We start from the raw sequence: 21995 nt of genomic DNA, 5'->3' as shown, positions 1-21995 counted from the left end.
GCTTCTCACTGAATCTGTGATCGATCCAGTTTGCTGATTTCTTTTGAAATAAAAGTATTCCTTAGATAGCTTACAAATTTATTTGTAAGCTCCTATTTCTTGCAGTGAGAATTAGGTAAGGACCAAAGGATATACTGTAGTCTGCATCAAGACTATAGCCACAAAGAAAGGGCTAGGTTAAAATAACTCCAGGGGTAGAGAACTACAAGCATGAAGAAACATTATTTATTATTCCTCATATCCCAGAATAACTTCTTTGGAAGGAGATTTACACTCAGTCTCCCAGGGAGAAACAACATTAAGAAGAAGTACTTCTTTTCAGTGCTTCTCAAATTTCCAATGAACATTGGAACTATATGAGGAAGTTTTATTTATTTATTTATTTATTTATTTGACTGGGTTGTGTGGCTTGTGGGATCTTAATTCCCTGATGAGGGATTCAACCCAGGCCCTTGGCAGTGAAAGTACAGAGTCCTAACAACTGGACCACCAGGAAACTTTCTGGGGAAGTTTAAATAATACTGATAATAGTATCTCATCCAGAGATTCTGATTTAATTAGTCTCATTTTTAGTTTTGCATGCATTTTTTTTTAAACTTTCCAGGTAACTTCAATGTACATCCAAGTGTAAGAATCACTGTCCATGATTAGATTCCTCAGCTTTGTGTGTAGAGAGGGTTAGAAGTGGGAAATGTACATTCCAAAACTAGTCAGTCCACAAATTCTTTTTTCAGGTTCTCATTTTGACCAGGCTTCTGAATTGTCCTGATTTTAACCCTCTGCTGTTCTAAAAACAGAGGGCTGAGATATCACTTGAAAGACAAGCTCTGAGCACCCTAAAACAAGGTAGGAAAGAAATAAGGGCTGAATTAGAAGTTGATTTCCTGTATCATACTCTGATGGACATATGTAGTCTGGAAAAACTACCTCCCCATTACAATATTTCCAAGAAAGAAAAATATATATATTTCCCAGACTTTAGCTCAGTTATTCTTATTTCCATGATTTCGGCCTTTTGTTGTGGTAATTCTGAGGAAGGAAGTCAGTAATTTACACTAATTTAGGAAAAAAATACAACAAATGAGTGAATATAACAAAAAAGAAGCAGACTCACAGATATAGGGAACAAACTAGTGGTTACCAGTTGGGAGGGGAGGGAGGGACAATATACAGGTGGCTTGGGGAGAGGGAGGTACAAACTATTGGGTGTAAAATAGGTTTAAGGATGTATTGTACAACACAGGGAAAATAACCAATATTTTGTAATAACTGTAAATGAAAAGTAACCTATAAAAATTGTATAAAAATTTTTAAAAAAATTTAAAAAGATCTATGAAAAGGTGTCTAGTTTCATCAGCAAAATTAATTCAGACATTTCTATCAATGTATCTCTTTGAAATTTGGCTTATTTTACACCTTTAAATATTAATTAACTCACTAAATAACCTCACATTTTGAAAAATGGAATATTTCATTGAAAACAAACAAACAAACAAAAAACACATGCTATTAGGCATTTAAGAACTAGGAACAGGATTTATACATTTTATATCCATAGTACCTAATGGAGTTATTTTCTAATAGACATCAATAAATAAATGTCAGTTGTATAAATTAATGTATTTTCTTCAACATGAAAGCCAGCACAACTGAATAAATTAAGGAATTCAGTGTCACACCTATCTATATTATGTGATTTAAGGTATATGAGGAAATACACCATATTAGCCTTTTATTAATGATCACATTTTCCAAATTAGTGTAGTTAAAATTCATACATTAAGTATATTTTCAGCCATGTAAATATATTCAGTATATAGTTTCTTTCCATATACACATTATAGTCAGAAACCACATCTTAAACAAATACACACTGCCTAAATTATCTTTAAAGTGATTAATTTATTTAGCATAAAAGTTATGGTCTACTTAATTCCCCAGCTTTAATAGAATTAACATTTATGTATGCCCATCATTTCTTTTGTGGTCTTGGATAAGTCATATCATCATGATTGAAATCATTTTCCCCACTAGAAATTGAAAATTGGACATGATATTCTCTTTGTGACCATTTCAGTTCAAAGTGTACAATTCTTCTACAATTATGTTATATTAAAACATATGAATTGCCAATATTCTACTTTCATTTGACTTATTAATGTAACAATTCCATAAAGTTTTACTTAGTATTTTTGGCCTGCTTTTTATGCACCTGGTCTCAGCCAGAACACTATAAATATATTGGGTACTTGGAAATTTAGAATTGTTTTTAACCATTGGAATCACTGAAAGTGGAAAGAGCTGAAGGAAAGAACATAGGAAATAAATCTGGACAGATCATGAAATATTTCCACTCTAACATTTGTCTGTGGCTATCACAGAACACACAGTTACATCCAATCATCAAGACTTGTGGAAACAAATAACTTTGTGATATTATTTGTGATATCTTCCTGGCTTTAAGGTGACCCACATCCTTGACAAAATGTAACTGGGTTGTTTCCATAGTTACAGTAAATAGAATGTAACAAGCCTACTCATCTCCTTTGTTTTCAACCTTGTGAACTAAGGTTTCCTTTTTTTTTTTTTACTTTTTTCTTTTTGCCAAAATAACCCCTTCATAACGCTATTCAAGTCATTTTCTGTACCCCACCACCAACGTGAAGAATAGTTGGCTAATATTTTCCGTGTGTCTCCTAGAAAAAAGTTAACTATGATGTTGTTTGACTTTTTTGACTATTTGATTTGTAGAAAATTTCAAATGGACTCAGTAACTTCATGTTCATAGACATAATGATTCAAAATTTTAACAGTATGGGGGCTTCCCTTGTGGTGCAGTGGTTGAGAGTCCGCCTGCCAATGCAGGCAACATGGATTCGAGCCCTGGTCCAGGAAGATCCCACATGCCGCGGGGCAACTGGGCCCGTGAGCCACAACTACTGAGCCTGCGCATCTGGAGCCTGTGCTCCGCAACAAGAGAGGCCGTGATAGTGAGAGGCCTGCGCACCGCGATGAAGAGTAGCCCCCGCTCGCCACAACTACAGAAAGCCCTCGCACACAAACGAAGACCCAACACAGCCAAAAATAAATAAATAAATAAAATAAATTTAAAAAAAATTTAACAATATGTATATACACAGAATTTTAATAGTCTTCTCTGTGAAGGTAAGCACATACCCATTATTTACTATCAAGTGTGTCATGTGTTCTATTACAGTGCCTGAGAGTATTGAGGGTATTTAATTCCCCTAAATATGGTACCAGTCCTTTTAATGTAGCAAATACGTATGTAGGAAATGTTTTGTTTAAAGGTAACCTTCAACTCCAGCATTTTTAAAATAATCATAAATCCAAATTAGTGTAGTTCAAATTAGTACATTTAATTATATGTTTGTATATGACAACCTTCTTATTATAACTGACCCTACACTAAGAGTAATGTTGCTCTTATACTTAGTGATGTAGATTTAAGGGAAGCCAATGTATAACTCCAGAAGGTATTTCTCTGTGAAAAAAGAGTCTTTGTATGGAGCCATGCAAAAATGTCCCTTCAGTCACACAAATTGATCAGTGGTGCTACATTGTGCTTTTATAAATATTGCCTAGAGAGATGGTCATCCGAGAAAACTAGACATTTAGATTCATTTTTACTTATATCTATCGGTGGATTTTGAGTAGTATCAAGAGACCAAGTCTTCTGATGCAGTAAGTTAGAAGAGTGATATATTAGGAAATGAGTGCTTTACAAATAATGTAAATTTAAATGACCACCTATATATTTAGAGATCTTGTGTTATGAAATTGATTTGCAAATTTCAGAGAATTGTAGAAACTTTTTTTATTTTGGTTGGGTCAACATGGTAAAATTTATAACATTTAAATAATATATGTAGTGTGTAAAGACTGTTTTTATAAGGGCTACTATGTCTGCATACATTTACGTGAGAGAACAGAGGTGGTATATTAAACACATAAGTATATATTATTAATTTTATTCATAGTATAGGATGCATATATTTAATTATCTTACTAAAAATTCATATCATTTTTAAATTTCTTATTACAGGTTGGTGAGCAATTGACTACATATAGGACTTTCTATAGAGGTATATTTCATAACTAGCTACACTTCTCAAGGAAATATCCATTAAAAATCGGGTCTTATAAGTTCTACAACACTGAAGCATGATCTATAAAAATTTCCTGCTCCTGGGTTAGATTTTGATATTAGATTCAAATAATCATTAAAGGGTTAAGTTACTGTAGTACAATTTTAAACAAAGAAGTATCGTTTATGTCTGATTAATTTTACTTTCTTACCTAGCCGTTCTCATGAATCTGCCGCAGGTGCACATAAGGTAAATCTCTCTTTGATCATGAGAGTGAGATACAGTAGCCTCTGAAAATATTGTCTATTTCTTATCACATGGATTTATCGCTTTAACTTATTTGCATCTGTTTCTTTATATCTTACATACAATCAGCAACAACTTTTTGCTACACAAATGTTTTCTTAGGACAATCTTGATCGTCATAATTTAATAATGGGAAATGGAATTAAGTGACTTTGATTATCTTTCCATGAGTAAAACAAAAACAAAAATCTACATCAATAATGTTCATTCAACACATTTTAAATAAAAATGCATAGCTATATGAGATAATTCTTTATTCATAAATTTTCAGTACCAAATTAATGTAATTCTTTGCCCAAATCATTTACTTGTTAATTTAAAGGGAACTTCTAGAGTTTAGGAAAAAAAGAAAATATGTGACACTAACTACTTGGGTCAGTATTTTCTGACCTGAAAATCTTTAAAAGGATGTTCAGATGTATGGGACTTACATTTAAATATGGCTTATATAACAGTTTCTTCTGAGAACACACATTTTAAAAATATTTTGCATTCTATGTCATTAAAACATGAAATTATATCTCCCCAAATTAAATAAGATTGGGCTAGGCTAGGATAGAGGAGGAGAAATTCTCCCTCCTAAGTTCGTTTTCCAATTTAGAGTATATAATTTAGACTAGGTCACAACATCTTTTTTCCTCTTTAGGATCCTCTGAAACAGGTGCTATAATCACACAGCCCAGGCACATGAAGGTATTATAAGTGTAACAACCAAAGTTATATCATGAGAGGCAGTTAAACTGATATACTCCAAATTGGTCCTACTAAGCCATTGCTCATGTCTTTTGATATATTATCAGTTAATGCACTCTGAAATTCAGAGGCAAGTTTTGTAGCACATTCAAAATAATCTTATACAGATGGCGTACTATCTTGCTATTAAAAAAAAAAAAAAAATCTTTCTATGTACCAAAAAATTATATTCGTTCCTTAGGTGAAACTGCCATAGGAAATACAAACTTCCTTGAAAGTGCAAGAATTTGTAATATAGGATTTCAGGGGAGACTTCTAAAATCTTATTATATTTTTTGATCAACTTTCTAATATATGCCAATTTTTTTTTTTATCCTGAAATTCACTCCTTGAATTTTACCTACCTCATCTAGACCATTCTTTCTAATCTATTCAGGTTAACTGCTTCAAAAATCTGCCCTTCACCTTCATCTGCATACTATTAGATGTTCATCCTCCCTTTATTGAGACTTATCTTCTCTGCCTCTGTGATTGATGATCTCCTTGTTCATCTCCTCAGGACTGTATGTTATGGGTCCCATACAAAATAATCAGCTTTTGGGGTCCCTTGGTAAATGGCCTGGAGTAGTAAACCCAAAGAAGAATATGTTGCCTCCAAATCCAGAGGCACGATAAGAGTTGTGCCTTTTTTTTTTGGTTGTTAGGGAACGGATGTCACAACTTATCCTTCACCTTAGAAGGGACACCATTGGACTTCTAGAAATTTCACTGAAGTTGAAGGTCCCTGAAGTTTTGACAGATTTATTTCCCACCTTCTTACATATACATATCTTACTAATGTTAGCATAGTGACTACAATGTGTGTGTGTTCTGTTTCTTTGGAGAACTGTGACTGATACAGATTTCGGTAGCAGGACTGGTTCTAAAAGAACAGAATCTTACGGATGAGCTTTCTGGATTTTTTCTGGGCTTTCTAGAATCCTAGAATTGGTTCTCTAGTCTGAATAGTTTTAAAGGCACTAATAACCCTATTTCCTGTGCTAAAGAAGTCACTGACAGTCAATGTCATGATGCAGCAACAGAGATATGCAAAATATCACTATTGGGTATTTGTAATTAAATACTTATAAAAGGCATTGTTCTGGGTCACCGTGTATTTGATACCTTAAACATTTCGGCTAAACTAATGAGTATAAAGAAATTGGCTTGTTACTCTTTGAGTTCTCTCACTTGGTTGCATTCAGATCATTCTTAATAGATACATTGGTTACTTTCATGAAAGCTATAAATGTTGTCAGAGTTATACTAAGAAATTTAACTACTATGTCACCTAAATACTGTCTGGCACCCCCTTTTCTGTCACAATTGCTCTTCCTTATCCCCTAAAACAGAAATTCTACCCCTTTACTTGTGAAAACCTGCCATCTCTTTGGCACGTAGTGGGATCTACATCTATATCTCTATCTATCCACATATCTGTATATAACATCATACATATTATATCTATGTTATACATAGATATATAATAATTTTATATATGTTGTCAGTTTATAGTTATTATAAAATAAGCATCTCCATTAATTATTTCCTTTGTGTTTTCCAAGAACAATAAATGTCCTTTTACATGTGCCCTCCTGAGCTTTGATTTGTCTCATTTTTGAGCATGTTCACAAATACATGCTTTATTGTATTTTTGCTGCTGCTGCTGCTACCTTTTTTGGTCAAAATTCATTTTTATTAATAAAAAATAAACATTTATTCCAGTTTCAGTCATTATGCTTGAAGTTACTAAGTAAAAAAATATAAATAATCACTTAATTATCCTGTTTTAAGACAATGAAACTGTGGCTTTTAAAAAATAAAAGTATTCAGCACCATTTGATCATATACCTTTCAGACTTTGTTCTTAAAGTTTCTGGAACTTTCCTGTCTGTGAAGTACAGGAGTTGCTGAGTTACATGAGGAACACTCTCTGGGGCAACCAAAGAGAAGTTAAGCAATCAGCCTATATTCAGCCTGCTAACTTGGACTATACAATGTTCCCTTCCTCTCCACTCTAGCTCAGGAGGGACATGCTTCTAAGCACTGAGGTATGAAGAGTCCAATTGTTATTAACTGGAAAGACCAGTTCTAACAGCAAATAATGGTAAATCTCCGACACAGATGCTACTGTCCTTAATGTCCTGTGGTTTTAGGAAATTCTGTAAATATTTTGGATTTAGTTCAATTTATTCAGAAATAAAACATGTTTAATAATGTTAAACTACTCAGCCAGAGTAAGTGTCTGCTGGTTTAGTATCCTTATAAAAGAAATAATATATATGTAAAATACATGTAGGTAAATCATAGTCTTAAAGTATACTTAGAATACTGCTTTATTTAAATGAAAATCTAACAAAATGTCTTCAATTAGAAGAAGCTAATGAAACTAAATCCAAAGTTATGACAAGGGAGACTCGCTCTCAGTTAAAGTTGTATTGCTTAAAGAACTTAAAGCCATTCTAGGCAAGGTTAAGGTGGCACCTCCTTATTCTTTACTATACATAATTTCAATCAGGGTTGGGCCAGAAATGAGCATTTCTAAATATAATATTTCAGAAAAGTCCATAGAAGTGTTTCAAAGACTTTTATGCAAAAGAATGTCTGTCTGTCTTTCTGTATCGGTGAGTAGTATGCCCATCAGAATTTCCTAATAACACAAAGACAAAGGCAAGTCCATACACCTGATCAGATGTCGATGGAATGGGAGGTGAACTATTAGGTCACCCATAGAGCTTCTGCTAGCCTTTTAGTATATGTTGTTCACCAGTGTGAGTCAAGTGGACTTTTGTGAGAGAATAGTGTTTGGTGACCAGGACCTTTTGGGGGCATTTCTTCCTAAGTGGAATACACAAGCGATAAGGGAATAAGGGAGGTAATACAGGGAAGCTACTCTTTCCAGCTCAGAAGGAGTTGATGAAGCCCATATATGTATCCAAGAAGCCCATGGGATCGTCTAGCTGTGGATAGTGGCTAATGTGGTCATCCAGAATGACACTGTGGACTGTGGCAGCATTTTCCTGTACAGCTCCAAAAACTCTGGATAGGGATTCACCAGATCCAATGGCCCTTAGATAAAATGAATGGGAATAGATAAAATGGCAAGAGCGCTCACCCAGCGTCTTCTAAACTTTTCCCTCTGATTGATATACTGCAAGAGACTGTCGATAACCAAGTTCCCGTCACTGTGGCATATCCCTGCCCACATGTCCCACAGCTCATTCTCAGAGGGTCAGGTGTACAGCCCAAAATCTGAGGAGAGACCTCGAGAGAATACAAAGTTCATCAGTCGCATGAGGATGGGTGACAGCATGTCTCCATCTTTGAGAAGCTTTTGGAGAAGGAGAAGAAGGTGAGCTTCAAGAAATATACCTCCATTTGACAGAGACTCTTAATGGTAAGCTGACCAGATCTATTCTAGTTGAACCTATAGAGCAGCTCCTGAGCAAAGATATCCCCACAGGCATGAGACAACAAGTTAATCCTACTGTTCTGGAAACCCAGATGCCGCAACAGGGCCTCCACGATGCTGGACTGCTCAAATATGGAATAGTGATGTGGTCTTGGTTTGTCACTGAAACCACAACCTAGGAAATTGAGGACAATCACTCGATGAAACCTGAGGGTCAGACCTTCCCATATCTTGTACCAATCATAGCTGGACATTGTAAAACCATGTAAAAGCACGACTACCTCCGGACTTCAAACCACACCCACAGAGTCTTGGTAGAAGATGTTCAGTCCCTTTTAGGTAAAAGAAAATTGCCTGATGATTTCCATGAGTGAAGAGCAGAGGAAAGCTGGGGAGTGGGGGGGAGTAGGGGGGGAATGTGCAGATAGGCTGCAAGCAGGGGCATAGCCAATAACCCCACCTAGACCCACCACTCCCTCATCCTGATTCTGGTAAGACTTGGGCTGCAAGACTCCATGTCTGGGGGACCCCTGTTGCTGCTGTCTTTAAGTGTTTTTATTATTTTTCTTTTTTTGTTAACTTTATTGAGGAATGATTGACATAAAAAAAATTGTATGTATTTAAAGTGTATAACTTGATGATTTGATATACATATACATTGTGGAATGATTAACAAGATCAAGACAATTAATATGGTCATCACCTCACATAAGCGATGTAGTTAACTATTTTTTCCCTGATTCTTTTTATTTAAAGGAATCTAAAGTCATAATACTGAGTCATTGCATAAATAAGTTACCTTGAAGAGAGTCTTATTTCTTTCTAAATTTAATATTAACAAGTTCAATATCTAGACTGGTAATAAATCCCTTGATTTATCTCATTAAGATGCATGTCTTTTAATTATGTGTTCTTGTGTAAACTTTATTTCAGCTGTAAGCACTCTTTGGAGAATATTAGTACTTTAGCAAATGTTTGTATTTCTCTAACAGTGTTAGAAGGATGTGAAGTATTTAATGATTTTGATATGGAACCCATATTCATGATGAAAACTAAGACATTGTTTCTCTCCTTTCTACACCAGGGATGGCCTCAGGGGTAATTTTGACTAGAGTTTTTCTCACTAGGGCAGGGAGCTCTATTATTGAGGTAATTTTTGGTTTTTTGTTTTTGTTTTTTTTTCCCAATTTTGCGAATAAATAGTAGGCACATTCCTTTGGCTCTCTTAACTCAGTTATGAAACTGATTGCCCATTCCTCTAATATGCTTGGAAATACAAAAAAACACTGAAGCCATTTTCTGCTCATTATGGTTCTATAGAAATACAAAATCACCATGTCTATTGAGCAAAGATACTTTGAACTCTTCCTGAAAGTGAAGGATTAGTTCCTTCTGAAACTTTTATAAGTGCTGTGGCCTTGATATGAAAATTGTTTTAAGTTGGAAGTCACTCAGACTGGCTTATTTTAATAAAAGTCCATCCTGGGAAACAGGCTGCACATAAATGGCGGCAGTTCACCGTCCTTTTGGTTGATCTTTGGTTACTTGACCTCCCTAACTTAAAATAATTGAGTCAACAGCCCCTGCTTATCACAATAAATAAACTTTATAATCATTCTTCTATCTTCATATGCTTCATTTAACACAGTATCCTCTTCTGGACTGCCACAGAGCTACCTGGGACCAATACCAACTGTCATGGTTACATGACTGCCTGTTCACTGCCTCCAAACTCCCTTACCTTCTACTCTTCTGCTAGAAGTACTTTCTCCATTTGAAAATATTGTATCGACATCTCTTTCTGGCATGAAATAGTACTCCAGCTCACCTGCTATAATTCTTAATCTGGATCTTAAGAAAAAGATCAATATGTACTAAATAGAATAGTCATTGACTTCCACAGACTCCATAAGAGGTAACTAATTTTCTCTAAAAATAATATATCAGAAAATAATTTAGGGCAATGAACTAGCCATAATATAGCTTTAATATTTACTTTGGGTATACTGGACCTAAAATATATTCCTGCTTAGATTACTACACAGTGGCAGGATATACTCCATAAATTACATAACTCTTTGACTGCTGCTGCTGTTGCTGCTGAAGACTCAGACTTTTACAGGTTTGTGATTTCTCCAAACTCCATGAAAGAATAAACCTCCAACCATTGTGAATTTCAATGCTCACAATCTAATATACTTGTAGAAGACAATTGGACTAGAGACCAAGAGGGGAATGCTTCAGTTACTCTAGTGCATAGATTTTCTACTTGAACTACTATGCTATGTGACTCTAAGTTGGTTATCTCCACATTTGGGAATAGCACTAAGGACTCTGTTGGGTGAGCCAATGGTGTGTGGTGAAAAAAATACACAAATAATTAAATCAGAATTTTGACATTTGATTTACATTCATTTTTATGTATTTTTAACAATGTATGCCTTGTATATATTTTTCAATGTACATTTTGTACTATAACCATAGGGTATATAAATGATTTGCATGTAAGTATGTATTTATTAAGGTGTACTCAAATTTTTTTTTTTTTTTTTTTTTTTTTTTTTTTTTTTTTTTTTTTTTTACGTGTGGAGCTAAACAATAAGGAAATTTGTAGAAACTGCTACTCCAAAAGACTGTTTTAACTCCACAGTTCCAGATACCTGGGAGCCTGTCATGAGCTCCAAAAAGTTGACCTAAAATTGATTTGTGATTTTGAAGGAACTTCCAAAGTGTTTTATAGAGTGGTTATATGTTTTCACCTTTTCATCAGCAAGGTTTGAGTGTTCCAGTTTCTCTACATCCTCATCAGCATTTGGTGTTGCCAGTATATATATTTATTATGTTTGTCATTCTGATAGGTGAGAAGTGATATGTAAACAGCTAACCACCAGAAATTTCTCTCCTAGGAATTTATTCAAGAGAAATGAAAACCTATGTTCACATAAAAACCTGTACATTAATGTTTAATAAAGTTGTTACTTTACTAATAATAACCAAAACCTGGAAACAGCGCAGGTGTTCTTTAATATGAGAATGATTAAACAATCTTAAGGTGCATTCAAATCATGGAATACTATTCAGCAATAAACAGGAAAAAACATTAAAAAGCACAAAAATGTGTCTGAATCTCTGGGGAATTATGCTGAGTGAAAAACAAATCCCAAAAGGTTACATACAGTATAATTCCATTTAAATAGTATTCTTGAAATGACAAAATTATAGAAATGGATAACAAGTTAGTGGTTGTTAGAAGATAAGGAGAAGTGAGTGAGAAGAAAGCAGATATGGCTATAAAAGGGCAACATGAGAAATCTGGATGGTTATGGAAATGCTCTGTTTCTTGACTGCCAATATTCTGCTTGTGATATTGTCCTATAGTTTTTGAAGGATGTCAACTTTAGGAGAAACTGGGTAAACAGTACATGGGATTTCTCTATATCATCTCTTACAGCTGCATGTGAATATAAAATAACCTCAAAATAAAAAAGCTTGATTTAAACAGTAATATGTGTGCCTTCTTTTCCATGTCTGGGTAATCCTCCAAAAAATGATGTTAATAATTTTATTCTCTTGTATATCCTTCAGTACAGTAATGGTGAAGGAGGAGAAAGGGAAGGGACACATGGCCAAATGAAGATCATTGTAAAGTTCAAAACTCCTGAAGGTATTTTCCATCCCATATTATATTAACAGTTCAATAAATAAAACATTTCCCATATTTTGTAATGTATTTCAATTGCATTTTTGTATATTTGAGTAAACTCTCAAAGGTCAGTTGATTACTTTCATAAATTTAAACAAATTTCAAGGTGACATTAAAAATAATTGTAATCAATTTCCCAGATTGGCCTATTTTTCTACATTGTGCCTTCAAACATTTAAATTTTGAAAGGCTTACTAAGTAACTCTTGTTAATAATTTGCCTGAACAAGTTGATTATTCAACTAGTATAGCCTAAGGCAAGGTCTAATTGTTAATTCTCTAGATTGATTAATCTCTCCTCCTATTTCAAGGCAAACATACTAAAACAATTAACATTAAATATATAACCCTATCTCTCTCCAGAATGATAAATCAAGCATATTCCCTTCATTTTTACTTAGTATCAATAGAAGAAAAGTGTTATAAAGATGCTTTCTTTCACTGTAGTTGAAATTGGTATAAATGTTCCTACAAATGTGATATGGAAAATAAAAATGTGTCTTTCAAAAAGTGCCTTAAAATATAAACTTAACTACCACTTCTGAAAAAATGAAGTAGACATACATTTGTCCTACATTTTCTGCTAAATACAACTAAAAATCCTGGACATTATGTATAAAATAATTTAAGACTTAAAGAAAAAGAAGAAGACAGGGAAGCTAGGAAACTGAAGATCCAAGGAACAATACAGTGGTGAGTTCCCTGGGTTTTCTTTTTACCTCAAAAATCAAAGACTTGAAGCTGAAGAAGTTGGGAATCTAAAAACACCAACAGGCACAATTGAAAACAGCCCAACCAAAGCTTGCTCTCTCTAGGTAAAGGAGAAACTTAGCAAAAAGTAAATATTTTTAGATAATAACAGTGCTATTCATTGCAAACACCTCAGAAAAAAACACAATCTCAACCCTTCCCACATCAGCAAAGGCAATGAGGGGAACCTGAACTTCCAACCTTGAGGGGCTGTGAGGATGTAGTCAACTATATTGTTGGAGTAGTATCAAAAAGGCCAAGTAGGGAGCCAGGGTTCTCACCTCTTCCTGGCAGTAACAAGTTATCTTCTCCCCCACGTGGTATCACTGGAGACAAGATGCAGAGCCTGAACTTCCATGTCCACCCTGAAGGAATAGGGTATCCTTCCCTCTTCACAGTAGGTAGTTTCAGAGAACGTCTAGTGGAGAGTCAGGACATTCAACTTTGCACAGAAATAATATGTACACATCCACCACAGTGGTTATGGAGATGAAATAAAGATCCTGTCTTTGACCAACAGTAATGAGGCCCCTCCCCAACCTTGGATATCAATGGAGACTGAGTGAGGAACCTGCAATTTCACTTCCACCTGGTATTAAGGAGAGAGTCTCCAACCTTTCTCAAGCAAAAACAGTGTCAGAAAAAACAGCTAAAAGAGATGGTTTATATAAGATCCAGAGACCCACTAATATGTCCATAATATTTTCCTATTATGGAGAATGTCCATAATAGGAAAATTCCGCAGGGAGTGGCCGGGTGGCAGAGTAGGAAGACCCTAAGCTCACCTCCTCCTATAGGCACACCAAAATTACAACTATTTACAGAGCAACAATTGGTGAGGAAGACCAGAAGATTAACAGAAAAGATATTCTATAACTAAAAATATAAAGAACAAACCACAAGATAGGTAAGAAGGGCAGAGATGCAGTATAGTCAAGACCCATACCCTCATGTGGGTGACCTACAAACAGGAGGATAATTACAATTGTAGAAGTTCTCCCCAAGGAGCAAGGGGTCCAAGTGCCACATTGGGCTACCCAAACTGGGGATCCTGCCCCAGGAAGATAAGACCACAGAACTTTGGCTTTGAAAGCCACTGGGCTTACTTTTGGGAGAGGCAGAGAGCTGAGGGAAAGAGAATCCACTCCTAAAGAGCACACACAAAATCTCACATGATCTGGGACCTATGAGAGATGCAATAATTTGAAAGGATCCTGGGTCAAACCACCTAATGATCTTGGAGAGTCTTAGGAAGCAACTGGAGCTCACCCTGAGGACACAGACACTAATAGCAGCCATTTTTGGGAGCTCATTCTACCATGAGGATGCTGGTGCTGGCAAGCAGCAATTTGGAATACTCACTCTGGCTTATTAGCTGTGGGACCCAGTCCTGCCCACCAGCCATGGCTGGTGGCACCAGTACTGGAAGCTTCAGACCAAGCAGTTATCCAAGAGAGGACACAGTTCCTTCCACCATTAGGCCAGGTGCCTTAAGAACCCTGAGGCCACAGCCACCTCAAACCTAGCCCTGTCCACAAGGGGGCCCATGACCCAGCCCCACACACTAGTGCACTGACACTAGCCACAGGACCCCTTGGGGCCCCACAGCCAGCTCTACAAACCCAGTGCCCACCCACCAGTGGGGCTGATAGCAAATCCAGGATCCCCAGGTCCTGCAACCAGGGCAAGTGCTGACCCACTGTTGGGCAGGGCTGAGTCCTAGGGTGGTTGATTGCAGAGCTAGGGGTCCCAGATCTAGTGTTGTTCTGCTGGTGGGTGGAGCTGGTTCCTGATACAGCAGGCTACAGAGTCTGGGGTGTTCAAAGCTGATGTCAGGCCAATGCTGAGTACGGCTGGATCCCAGGGTGGTCAGCTAAGGGGTCCTAGGTGGCTTGGAGCTTTTGTCTGCCTGCTGGTGGGTGAGTCTGGGGTCCAGGGTGTACCTGGGGCTAATGCTGGTTACTGGTGGACAGAGTCAGATTCCAGGGTCTCTTGCTGAAGGGTCCTGGGGGTCCTGGAGATAGTGTTAGCCTAATGGTGTTTGGGGCTGCAGCCAGCTACCTCATGAGCCAGCCCTACCCACAAGTGGCCAGCAGCCTCTACATAAGGCAAGGTCTGTTAACCAACCAGACTGGGGGCCAGCCCCAACTATAAGATTTCCCACAGTAGTCAGCTAGACACACAAAGGAACCACAGAGCCACGTGGGGGGCAGCCCAATAGCATACAGTTTTGATGACCAGAGGAGTGTGTGCTGCTGGAACACATAGGACATCTCCTACAAAAGGCCACTCTCCAAGGCTGGGAAATGAAATCAACCTACATAATACATAGAAATAAAAACAGTGAATTAGGCAAAATGAGACAACAGAAGACTATTTTCCAAATAAAGCAACCAGTTAAAATCCAAGAAGAAGAACTAATTGAAGTGGAGATAAGCAATGTACCTGGCAAAGAGTTCAAGGTAATAATGATAAAGATGCTGAAAGAACTTGAGAGAAGATTAGATAATAGAGTGAAAAGTTAGAGGTTTATAACAAAGAGTTAAAAATATAAAGACAAATGAAACATAGCTGAAGAATAGAATAAATGAAATAAAAAATACACTAGAAGAAATCAATGGTAGACTAAATGACTCAGAAGACAGGATCAGCGAGCCAGAAGACAGAGTAGTGGAAACCACTGAAGCAGAATAGAAGAAAAAAAAAAAAAAGAATAAAAATAAATAGAGATCATTTAAGAGACCTCTGATACAACATCAAGCATACTAGCATTCACATGACAGGGGTCCCAGGGTCCCAGGAGGGGAAGAGAGAGAGGGGCAGGGGCAGAGAACATATTTGTAAACATAATAGCTGAAAACTTCCCTAACCTGAGAGTGGAAACAGACATCCAGGTCCAGGAAGCTCAGAGAGTCCCACACGAGATCAACCCAAAGAGGACCACACCAAGACACACTGTAGTTAAAAATTGCAAAAATTAAAGATAAAGAGAGAATATTAAAAGCAGCAAAGGAAAAGCAACACGTTGCACACAGGGAACTCCCATTAGGAGTTATGAGCTGACTTTTCAGCAGAAGCTCTGCAGGCCAGAAGAGAGTGGCACAATATATTTAAAGTGATAAAAGGGAGAAACCTACCACCAAGAATACTCTAATGGGGAAGACTTTAATTCAGATTTGATGGAAAGATCAAAACATTTGCATACAAGCAAAACTAAAAGAGTTCAGCACCACCAAACTAGCTATACAAGAAATGTTAAAATGAACTTCTCTAAGTGAAAAAGAAATGGCCACAACTAGAAATGTGAATAATAGAAAAGGAAAAATTCCAGTGGTAAAGGCAAATATAAAGTTATTATTGAAAATCGGCAGAAAGAAATGGAAAAATTCTGTATCTCCATAATTACCAAGTTGTATCAGAGCACAGGAGGCATGCAAAGAGGAATGCCAGAAGGAATGCTTGTGGGCTTCCCTGGTGGTGGAGCTCCTCCATCTGGTGGTGTCTCCTTTGGGCCCAACATTGAAGAGGTTGATTAAGCCAACCTAGCATAGATTAAGCATTGTTCCATGCAAAACATTGAAGGACCCAACTTTGTAGAAAATTCCATGGCAGTTTTACAGTTGAGCTGCTATAGTAAATAACTGAGAATTCTTGATTCTTGAACATGGAAAGTGTGCACAAGAAAAGGAAATAACATTGCACTTTTATAAGCACTGGATTGTAAGTGGAAAATGCAATGTCTTAAATAAAACTGTATTTAAAGTTGAAAACAGAAAAACCAAACAAATAAATAAAAGTCAGTAAATAAATAAATGCTAGTAAATCAATCATGTACAAAGCTAGTAGGAAGATTAAAAGACAAAAGTAGTAAAATCATTATTAATATTCACAAGTAGTTAAGGGATGTTCAAAACAAAAAGATATGAAATATGATGTCAAAACAGTAAATGGTTGCAGGTGGGTAAAAACTCAGGGATGTTAAAATGCGTTTGAAATTAAGAGATCAGCAAAATAAAATAATCATGTGTATATATACATATATTGCTACATATAAACCTCATGGTAACCACAAACCAAAAATATATAATAGATACACACACAAAAGAGGGAAAAGAGTTCAAATATAACACTAAAGATAAGTGTTATAAGGGAAATAATAAGGGAAGAGAATAAAAGTAGAAAGGAACAGAAAAGAACTACAAAGTAACCCCAAAACAATTAACAAAATGTCAATAAGTACATACCTATTGATAATTATTTTAAATATAAATGGATTAAATATTTAGATCAAAATACATAAAATGACTGAATGGATACAAAAACAAGACCCATATATATATGATGCCTACAAAAGATTCATTTCAAAATGTAAAGAAATACACTGACTGAAAATGAGGGATGGAAAAGTTATTCTACACAGATGAAAATGAAAAGAAACCTGGGGTAGCAATACTTAAATCAGACAAAGTAGACTTTAAAACAAAGACTGTAACAGGAGACAAAGAAGGACCTTACATAATGATCAAGTGATCAATCCAAGAAGAAGATATAACAATTGTAAATATATATGCACCCAACATACCTAAATACATAAAACAGATATTAACACACATCAAGGGAAAGATTGATAGTAACACACTAATATTAGTAGACTTTAACATTCCACTTAACATCAATGAACAGATCATCCAGACAGAAAATCAATAAGGAAACATTTGCCTTAAATGCCATTAGATCAAATGGACCTAATAGATACATATAGAATATTCCATCCAAAGCGGCAAAATATACATTCTTTCAAGGCATATGCAACATTCTCCATAATAGACCACATGCTATGACACAAAACAATCTCAGATAATTTAAGGAAATTGAAATCTTATCAAGCATCTTTTCTGACCACAGCCCTATGAGACTACAAATCAACTACAAGAAAAAAATAAAAATAAACTGCAAAAAACACACAACATATGGAGGCTAAACGATATGCTACTAAGCAGCTAATGGGTCAATGAAGAAATCAATAAAATACCTATAGGCAAATGAAAACAAAAATATAATGATCCAAAATATATGGGATACAGCAAAGGCAGTTCTAAGAGGTAAGTTTATACTGCAGAAAATAGGAAAAATCTCAAATAAACAACCCAATCTTACAACTAAAGAAACTAGAAAAAGAAGAACAAACAAAACCCAAAGTTAGAAGGAAAGAAATCATAAATACCTGAACAGAAATAAATAATATAGAGGAAAACAAAACAACCCAACCCCCCCAAAATAGAAAAGATCAATGTAATTAAAAGCTGGTTCTCTGAAAAGAAAAACAAAATTGATAAACCTTTAGCCAGACTTATCAAGAAAGAAAAAAAAAAAAAAAAAAAAGAGAGAGAGAGGGCCAAAATCAATAAAATCAGAAAGGAAAATGAAGAAGTTACAACTGACACCACAGAAATACAAAAGATTATAACAGATCACTATTAACAATTACATGCCAAAAAAATGAACAACCTAAAAAAAATGAACAAATTCCTAGAAATGTACAATCTCCCAAGACTGACCCAGGAAGAAATAGAAAATATGAACAGTCCAATTACCAGTAATGAAATTGAATCAGTAATTTAAAATACTCAAAAGAAACAAGAGTCCAAGACCAAATGACTTCACAGGGAAATTCTACCAAACTTCTAGAGAAGAGTTAACACCAATCATTCTCAAACAATTCCAAAAAATTAACAGGAAGGAACACTTCTGAACTCATTCTACAAGGCCAGCATCACCTTAATACCAAAACCAGACAGAGATATGAGAAAAAAAGAAAACTACAGCCCAATATCACTGGTGAACATAAAAATTCTAAATAAAATATTTGCAAACCAAAGTCAACAATAGAGTAAAAGGATCACACACCATAATCAAGTTGCATTTATCTCAGGGATGCAAAAATAGTTCAATATAATCAAATCAATCATGGTGATAAACTGCATGAACAAATTGAAAAATAGAAATCATATGATCATCTCAATAGAAGCAGAATAATTTTTTTTACAACACCCAACATCTATTGATGATAAAAACTCTAAACAAAGTAGGTATAGAGAGAACATACCTCAATGTAATAAAGGTCATATATGATAAGCCCACAGCTACTATAGTACTCAACAGTGAAAAGCTGAAGGCATTTCCTTTAATATCAGGAAGAAGACAAGGAAGCCCACCTTCACCACTTTTATTTAACATGATATTTGAAGTCCTAGCCACAGCAATCAGACAAGAAAAAGAAATAAAACAAGTCCAAATTGGAAAGAAACAAGTAAAACTGTCACTGCAGATGATGTGATACTATATATAGAAAATCCTAAAGTCACCACCCAAAAACTACTAGAGCTCAATAGTGAAATTGATAAAGTTTCAGGCTACAAAATTAATATACAGAAATCTGTTGCATTTCTATACACTAACAGCAAAATATCAGAAAGAGAAATTAGAAAGCAATTCCATTTACCACCATATCATAAATAATAAAATATCTAGGAATAAATACAACTAACGAAGTGAAAGAACTATACTCAGAAAACTATAAGACACTGATGAAAGAAGTTGAAGATTACATAAACAGGTGAAAAGATATACCCTGTTCATGGACTGGAAGACTTAATATTGTTAAAATGACCATACTACTCAAGATGTGGTATATACCAAAGGCAATCTATAGATTCAATGCAATCTCTATCAAAATATCAATGTCATTTTTCATAGAATTAGCACAAATAATTCTAAAAATTTATGGAAACACAAAGATACCAAATAGCCAAAACAATTTTGAAAAGGAAAAACAAAGCTGGAGATATCACACTCCCTGATTTCAATCCATACTACAAAGCTACAGTCATCAAAACAGTATAGTATTGGTATAAAAACAGATACACAGATCATTGGAGCAGAATAGAAAGACCAGAAAGAAGCCATATGTATACAGGCAATTAATCTGTGACAAAGGAGGCAAGAATATACAAGAGAGAAAAGACAATCTTTTCAATAAATGATGTTAGGAAAACAAGACAGCTACATGCAAAAAATCAAACCAGACTACTCTCTCACACCATGCACAAATATAAATTCAAAATAAAATAAAGACTTAAATGTAAGTCCTGAAACCATAAAATTCCTAGAAGAAAACTTAGGCAGTATACTCTTTGACAACAGTCTTAATAATATATATATTTTTTGATATGTCTCCTCAGGCAAGGGAAACAAAAGCAAAAATAAACAAATAGGACTACATCAAACTAAAAACTTTTCTACAGTAAAGATACTATCAACAAAACAAAAAGACCACTTACTGAATGGGCGAATATATTTGCAAACAATACATCTAATAAGGGGATAATAGCCAAAAGATTTAAATAATTCATACAACTCCACATCAGAAAAGCAAACAACCTGATTTTAAAAATGGGCTGAGGATCTGATTAGACATTTTTCCAAAGAAGATGTTCACATGAACAACAGGCACAAGGAAAGATGCTCAACATCACTAATCATCAGGGAAATGCAAATTAAAGTGTTGGCCAGGATGTTGTGAAAAGGGAATCCTTGTGCATTTTTGGTGGAAATGTAAACTGGTGTTACACTATGGAAAATGATATGGCGATTCCTCAAAAATTAAAAATAAAATTACCATATGATCCAGCAATTCCAGTCCTGTGTATTTGTCCAAAGAAAATAAAACCACTATTAGAAAAGATATATGCACCCCTATGTTCACAGCAGCATTATTTTTACAATAGCCAAGATATGGAAGCACAGGAAGAGTCCATCAATAAATAAGTGGATAAGAAGATGTGGTATATACATATTACTCAGCCATAAAAAACTAATGAAATCTAGCCGTTTGCAATAACATGGATAGATCTAGAGTGTATTATGCTAAGTGAAATATGTCAGAGAAAGATAAATACCGTATGATTTCATTCATATGTGAAATCTAAAAAAAAAAAAAAAATGAACAAACATAACAAAAGAGAAGCAGAGTTATAGATACAGAGAACAAAGAGGAGAGAGCTTGAAGGATGAATTTGGAGGGCGGAACTAAATAAATGAGGGAATTAAGAGGTAAAAATTCCCACTTGCAAAATAAATGAGTCATGGGTATGAAATGTACAGTGCAGGGAATATAGTCAATAACTGTGTAATATCTTTTTATGGTGACATTGTATCTGGACTTATCATAGTGATCATTTTGTAATGTATAGAAATATCAAATCAGTATGTTGTAAAACAGGAACTAACATAGAGTTGTAGGTCAATTGTACTAGAAAAACAAACAAACAAACTCATAGAAAAAGAAATCAGACTTGTGGTTACCAGAGGCAGTGGCGGAATAGGAGTAGGAATTAGGTAAATGAGGTCAAAAGGTACAAACTTCCAGTTATAAAATAAATAAGTTCTAGGGAGGTAATGTAGAATATGATAAATATAATTATCACTGCTGTATCTTATATAAAAGAGTTGTTAAGAGAGTAAATCCTAAAAGTTTTCATCATAAGGAAAAAAATTTTTTTCTGTTTCTTTAATTTGTATCTGTATGAGATGATAGAAGTTCACCAAACGTATTGTGATAATCATTTCATGACGGATGTAAGTCAAATGATTATGCTGTACTCCTTAAACTCATACAGTGTGCTGTAAGTCGATTATATTCAGTTAAAAAAAGAAAATTAATTGTCATACAAAAGAACAGAAAGAGTTCAAACTTTAATTTAAAAATGTTTGTTCCACAAAAATACTGTGAAAATAGTGAAGTAAAAGCTACCTAGTGGGAGAAAATATTTGCAAATCAAATGGATAAAAGAGAACTATTATCTGGATTATATGAAGAACTCTCAAAACTCAATAAGAAGAATAAAATTCAATTAAAACTGACTTAAGTAAAAGGCATTCCAAATGAGAAAGAAATAAGTTAAATTATCTCTGTTCACAGATGA

At 35.0% G+C, this 21995-nt stretch overlaps 1 pseudogene across 1 annotated transcript in view; it reads right to left on the bottom strand.

The window, feature by feature from the left end:
- Positions 1–2571: 2571 nt before the first annotated feature.
- LOC309615611 (mesoderm-specific transcript homolog protein pseudogene) overlaps positions 2572–21995 on the bottom strand; it is a 36823-nt pseudogene continuing 17399 nt past the window's right edge. The window contains exon 1 of the transcript in view: positions 2572–21995. This exon is cut by the window's right edge and continues 17399 nt beyond it. The product of the transcript in view is annotated as a mesoderm-specific transcript homolog protein pseudogene (transcript).

The sequence above is a fragment of the Balaenoptera borealis genome (genome assembly GCF_965194805.1).
Source record: "Balaenoptera borealis genome assembly, chromosome: 18".
Classification (NCBI taxonomy): Eukaryota; Metazoa; Chordata; class Mammalia; order Artiodactyla; family Balaenopteridae; genus Balaenoptera; species Balaenoptera borealis.
This window is presented reverse-complemented; position numbering and strand designations above follow the sequence as displayed.